Below are 7410 nucleotides of genomic sequence, written 5' to 3'. Positions count from 1 at the left end.
CTATGGCAGAATAGTTGATATTATCTTGTTAGACTACAATGTCTTCTACGTCCCAATATTTCGGTGTCAGTGGGCTGTTAAAGGTAACGGTGTTAAGGTAGAAGATGGCTTTACGCTGGTTAATATGAATCAGAGCCAAGTGTCATTTGCAAAGGACCCATTCATTTTAGCCTCTCAAGCAAAATGAGCACAAGATTCATACAAGGAAAGAAGACGTAAACAGATTCCTCACACATGTAGTCGTAAAGGAATGGTTAGATTGGTCGAAGATTTAGTAAGTGTCAGTCAGTGATTATGAATATATTTTGGCCACCAGTTCTGACAATGGTTTCTTAATATCATTGAATGTGTGTTATTATAATTACGCAGAGAAAAGAGAGCACAAATGAAGTGACTAGACTGAATGTGTGGGTCAAGTCACGAACTAGAAAAGATGGAACATACCCAAATTCAGTTGCAGCAGCAGGTCAATGAATTACAAGATGCTCTTGCAAAACTGAATAGTCCTGTAAGTCTGGAAATCCATATCATTAGATTAATGGTCTAAGAAAATGGTAACTAATTACATTCCTTCTCATTTTATAGCGTCAATTTTCAGAAGTTGGTGAACATTCAGCACCAAGAGTAAGTGTTAATATATAATGAGATTTGCTGAAGTTGTTCACTGAATGGTTAACAGATTCTAACTATTATTACCTTTGTAGAGTATAAACCAAAAACCGCAGCCTAAGTGCATTATGTATGATTGGTCTGGCTCTAAATTTAAAGTAGTCGAGGGTTGTATTCTGTATTTTGATCACATGGACTTCGTCAACAATGTACCGTTGGGCCCTAATTCAGTGAAGGTGTTGGTTGAGACGGCTTTTCAAGAAGATGCATTTCTTTGGAGACATACGGCAAATATGTTTAGTATTGGTCAAGCTGTAGGAGAAACTATTGTGTGGCCTCAGGATTGTGTTGATGCTATTGAGCAGGAGTTAGTACCAGAAGACATTCCGCCTAAGGTAATGTTTTCTTAATCTGATTGATTGTACTTAGGATTTGATATCTATGTTTTAGTGTTCTTAAATCTAGTAATATTTTCTATATTGGAATTATTTTGTTTAACAGAGCCCAAATATAACTTCCATGAACAACTGCAAACTTCTAGATTGGCTATCAAATGATGATAAACTTGTTGCTGAAGGTCGTTGGCAGACTCGTGATCCCAAAGCTTTGGTGAATGGCCTTCCTCTTGGACCAAATGCCATTAAAGTTTTTGTCGATGCGGTTAATGAACCTGAGACATTTCTTTGGCGGCCAACAGAAGTACTCTCAAATCTTCATGACTCTTTGAAGTTGTTTGTAGCATGGCCATTCAACAGAGTTTTAATCAAAGATTTAAGTACAGAGGCACCAGCTACAACATCTCCTCGCACGCAGTCACAAGGACTCACTCTTGCAGCTCATGTGAAGAGTTCAAAACCACTTACACAATCTCCTTCAAGTTCATCTCAGCAGGTAAATTTCGACGTTTTTGTTACTTATAAAATATGTTATGATCGTTAGAACTGATGCCTTTGTAAACCTTGCATATTATTTATACTATGCAACATACTTCTCCGAAACGGATTGTCAAGGAGGATCAGAAGTGCAAACTGCTGGACATTACCGGTCAGAATAGGGTTGTTGCAGAAGGACGCTGGTCTTCAAACAACCCAGAGCAGTTAGTGCATTTTGTTCCCTTGGGTCATAATGCAGTTCGTGTGTGGATTGATGTAGTCAAGGTGCCTGATGCGAAGGTTTGGAGGCCTAATTCTGTTATTGAGTGTATGGAGGATACTATTGGTACCACTATAGCATGGCCTGAAGAAAAATTTTGTCATCATTTGATGTCGAGTAAGAACTGTATGATTTTCTACTTTCGTTGTTGTGGCAAATGCATGAGACTTGTGTTCTTTTGTTTGGGATTTATGGAATTGGATCGTATGCTCATTGTGTATCATAACAATGTTTGATAATTTCTATTCTAGAATACAATTTCAGCTTTATCACAGGTTACTTTCAAATTGTAACTTCATTTGAATATGCTGTATAGGGAACGATTAATAGTAATCAGAAGACAAAGGTAATTGATCGTTATAGCATGCAGATGACATTGTATACTCACTTAGTAGCACATAATAAAAGCTACAACTCAGATACAAATAGCTCAACACCGATGCTAAGATAACTAATCAAATGGCATTAACATAGAGCTACTAAAAATTAAATCATATCAAGAAAAGATAGCTACGTTTACCGTATATATAGCAGACATAAAGTATTATTATATATATAAATATAGCACGATATATGTGTTATTAAATATTGTAATATAGCATTTTATATATGCTATTAAAGGATACCCTACGATAGCACCAACCCAGAAATGCTATCGTATATAGCCCCTCTATTATAGCGTCTCATTTAATAGCATTCATGAAAACGCTATAATAACCATATCATAGCGTTAACTGTATGCTATCAATACCCATATTTGTTGTAGTGATGCTTTCCTGGCCACATACATCTGAATTATATCTCTACTAGTTGTTCTTCTTGAATGAGGCTTGAATAAATTACACTTGTTGTAGAAGTGTTTCCATGCAAGACACTCAATAAAGGCAAGTGGCAATTCTGCCAAAACAAGCATTTCATTTGAAGCCTCTCTGAAGACACTCTTTGTTATTCTTCCATCTTGCAGCTTTCCCTCATTATTAATAACAGCTTGTGTCTGACGCCCAACCCATGCCTTGTACGGCTTACATATATCTAAATGCTTCTTCAAGTTTGAAGTCCCTTGTTTAGTTGGACATACAAATGACTTCTTGCAATAGTGACAATCACCCATATTTTGATCCTTCTCTTGTCTCGTGAAATGCTTCCACACTTCGGACCATTGAGCACGTAACTTCTTAGGTTTATTACCATCATCATCACCTCGTGGAGCTTCTTTCCTCTTCCCTTTGCTTTTATCAGTCGGCGGAGGAATCTTACACCTATCTCCTTGTCCTTATGTGTTCTCATCATTGGCATCGTAGTTGTTCGAAGAATCCATCTACAACATTTCAAAGATAATCCATTTCAAAACATGTATGATAATATACAATGCTATTTTTATTCAATAAATGAAACAACAAGAAAGATCAAAGAGAGTGACTATCACACGGTTAGTGAAACCGTTAATGTTGTTGTGAATAAACTTGGAATCAATAGAATAAAAACGAAGGCAAAAGGTTATAGAGTTCAATAAATAAGAAGCATCAACTTGGAATCAATATAATAAAAACGAAGGCAAAAGTCTCTACCAAAAGTCTGGGTTTGTAAACAAAAAAAATCTCTGGTTCTATATTACACGAAATAAGAAATTGAAATCATAATATAAATTAATCAAGAGAGTTTCATACATAAAACAATCAAAAATTTTAAAAAAGAGGAGAATGAAGTTGAAAAAGCCGAACACCCAAAATTTTAACATTATATCACATTACATTCGATCCAATATACAAGAAAACCCCAAAATCTCCAAAGCAAAATAAAAAATATTCTATTTACAAACATCAAATTCGACAAAACAAAAATTCTAAATTAACAGCTATGAACAAAACAAAGAAGAGAATTCAACCCAAAGGATCAAAATCAATGTGAATCAAACAAATACAAATTCGACCCAAAAAAAAACAAGTACAAAAATAGTATCAATTGAAATCACAATATAAATTAATCAACAGAGGAGACATAAGCAAATCAATAATTAAAAAAAGAAAGAAGAGGAGAATGAAACTTACAATTGATCGACTTCTAGCTGCCTATGAACGGAAAACCCAAAGATGAAGCTAACGGCGGACTTAGGTTTTGCTTTGGGGATCCAGTTTGAGGGTTTTGGTTTATAAAACCAAAAGATTCTTAAAATCGGATAATATATGGGAAGTTCGACATGGTTATGATTTTTTAGGAAGATTCACAAGGATTTGAAGAGGGAGAATAAGGCAAACGGTTTTATGAAATCATATCATCGTGATATCGTGTATAATTTTTCTCGGGTATAAACAGGTATCTTCGGTTCCTCGGGTTCGGTTTGGGTAATATCTGATACTTGTGGTTATTTGAAAACGAGAACCAATTGGTTATTTAGACAGAATCGGTTCGGGTTGGGTTCGGGTCGGGTCCTTGGGTTCGGTTTATTTGCCCAAGCCTAGGAGGAAGTCCAAAGCCTTTTCTTAGTCGGTTATTTAGATGACTTAATTGGTAAACTAGACACTTTTTCAACAAATAATTTGAAAAGTAGACATTTTTGAAAACAAATTTGAGAAATAAAAACTTTTCTCTTTCCTCTCTAATAGAGCTTTCTATTAGAGAGGCATTTAGAAAATGATATTTTTAACCTTTTGTTTATTTCTTTATGTATCCACATAAAGACAAATTTGCATAAAGACAAATTTATTTTTAAAACTGAGCCTAATAAAAATCAGCTCAATAACAAATGTATGTTTTAATAATTGATGAATTTTATACATTTTATTTTTTTAGACATGACCAAAATAATAACCTAAATAAAAAAAATTATCTTTATAAATGAATAAATCTTTTTTTTATGGAATTATGTGTTTTGAATTTTAGATGTGTGATTGATTTATCCTAAACAACACTAAAACATGTATTATGGATAATTATATCACACATAAACTTCCCAAAATATCATTATTAGACCCATTACAATATTTTAGATTAATTTTTAAAAATTTCATAAACTTCCCAAAAAATTTAAAATTATTTTTTTTTAGTTTTGAGTTATCTATTTTATATTTAGGTTATAGTTTTGAAGAAATAGGGTTTAGTATTTAGAGTGTATGGTTTAGTTTTGATAATTTATTTAGATGGTACACCAAACTCAGATGGTACACCAAACCCAGATGGTACACCAAACCCAGATAATACACTAAACTCAGATGGTACACCCAATCCAGATTGTACACCAGAATTACAGTATTTCACACATTACAATATTTTAAGTTAGTTTTTAGATTTTTTTTTTATGTTTGAGTTCTTTATTATAGGGTATAGTTTTGAAGGGATATGGTTTGGTATATAGATTGTAGGGTTTTCATTTTGAAATATTAATTAGATAGTACACTAAATCAATATGGTATGATAAACCAAATCTAAATGGTACATTAAACCTAGATGGTACACCAAATCCATATGGTATATAGATCTAGATGATACACCAGATTCAGATGGTACACCAGATCCAAATGGTACATCAGATTCAGATGGTACACCAGGTTCAGATGGTACACCAGACCCAGATGGTACACCAGAGTTAACTGGTATACCAGAGTCAGATGATACACTAGACCTATATGATACACCAAATGTAAATGGTACACCATACCCAAATGGTACACCAGATTCAGATGGTACACCAAAACTAGATGTTACACCAAAGCTAGATGGTACACCAGACCCATATGATACACTATACCCAGATGGTACACCAAAGTCCGATGGTACACCATAGTCAGATGGTACACCAGACGTAGATGGTATACTAGACTCAAATGGTACACCAGAGTCATATTGCATACCAAACCTACATTGTACACTAAAACCAGATGGTACACTAAACCTATATGTTAAACCAAACCCAGGTTGTACTCTAAACTCAGATTGTACACTTAACCCAGATGGTAGACCAAAATAACATTATTTCACATATTACAAAATCTTAAAATAATTTTTGGAAATATTTTTGTTTTAGGTTTAGGTTCTTTATTTTACATTTAATGTATGATTTTAGGGGATAAGATTTTAGTATCTAAAGTTTAAGTTTAAATTTTAAAACTAAACTCTGTTTTTAAAATTTTAGAGTGCTAAATTTGAAAATAAAAATTATTTGATGTTATTTAAAAGAATTTTCCTAATTTAAGTGGAGTAGTGGACCATGAAACATTAATTTTTTTAATCCAATACCTCAAAATTGGCTCCTACATACACAAAATTTTATCTCTCATTTCCTTTAAAATTGGAACCACAAATAAACTCTCTATTTTATGACACATAATCATAGGTATATTGATCTTTCTATTTGTGTTTGTCTTATACTCTCTCACAAATTCTCTATCTCACAAAAGCTAAAAATGCATATTTTTTTAATTTTTACTGTTTTTCCAATTACTTTTTAAAAAGTGTCTAATATGGACTAGATAGATTGCTATTACCTTTTATTATTGAATTAAGATTTTGGTATTTTTACTTATTTTAGCATCAGTCGGTTGTAAGGGTTTTCCTATATAAGGAGACTCGATGATCAATAAGAAGCAACTTCCAAGCATTAACCTTATTCTAGAGATTAGGGTTAAGGGAAGCTTAAGTTTTACGATCCTCTGTTTTCTAGTTGTTCCTCTGTTTCCTAGCTAACTAAGGACGGATCCTATTACTCGATCTGTATCAAAGGCTAAGGCTCGTAAGTCGTAACAGTCACATACAGTGACTTCGTGAACAAAGAACTGATCTTGTTCTCCATGGCGGATCTTCAACGGTCAATTCCGTCAATGGTTGATGGGCTCAATCCCGGTCAGAGAAAGATACTTTTCTGTGCATTCAAAATTAACTCAATGAAGGTTGCCCAATTCGCTGGTTATGTATCGAAGAAATCAGCTTATCATCATGGCGAGCAGAGTCTTTCCAGCACTATGATAGGCATGGCACAGGATTACTTGGGCAGCAACAATATCAACTTACTTCAACCAAATGGCCAATTTGGTACACGAGCTTCGGTAAGGATAGCTAATTAATAGACCAACTGTTCTCATTAATCTATGCTTGTGCTCATCATAGTGTACGTACCCAATTGTAGGGTGGAAAAGATGCAGCCCGTGCAGAATACCTTTGGACTAAACTCTCTCCTGCAACAAGGGTCTTGTTTGCCAAGGATGATGATGTCCTACTTGATTACTTGAACGAAGATGGGCAAAAGATAGAGCCAACTTGGTAATTATTTCCCTTCCTTAATTGTTTGGTTTTTTTTTTTTCCTCTTTTCAGACTAGTTAACTTAATCTGTTAATGCTGGTTAGGTACATGCCCATAATTCCAACTGTACTTGTCAATGGCTCTGAAGGCATTGGAACTGGGTGGAGCACGTTCATACCGAACTACAACCCTAGAGATATTGTTGCTAACATAAGGCGTCGACTCAATGGTGAAAGTGTGGTTCCTATGGATCCTTGGTATAGAGGTTTTAAAGGAACCATTGAGAAAACTGCGTCCAAGGAAGGTGGTTGTACCTACACAATCACTGGTCTATATGAGGAAGTTGATGACACAACTATTCGAATTACGGAGCTGCCCATCAGAAGGTGGACTGATGATTATAAACAATTCTTGCA

At 34.4% G+C, this 7410-nt stretch overlaps 1 pseudogene; it reads left to right on the top strand.

The window, feature by feature from the left end:
• LOC104767587 overlaps positions 434-7410 on the top strand; it is a 9921-nt pseudogene continuing 2944 nt past the window's right edge.

This window comes from Camelina sativa, chromosome 19, assembly GCF_000633955.1.
Source record: "Camelina sativa cultivar DH55 chromosome 19, Cs, whole genome shotgun sequence".
NCBI classification, from domain to species: domain Eukaryota; kingdom Viridiplantae; phylum Streptophyta; class Magnoliopsida; order Brassicales; family Brassicaceae; genus Camelina; species Camelina sativa.
This window is presented reverse-complemented; position numbering and strand designations above follow the sequence as displayed.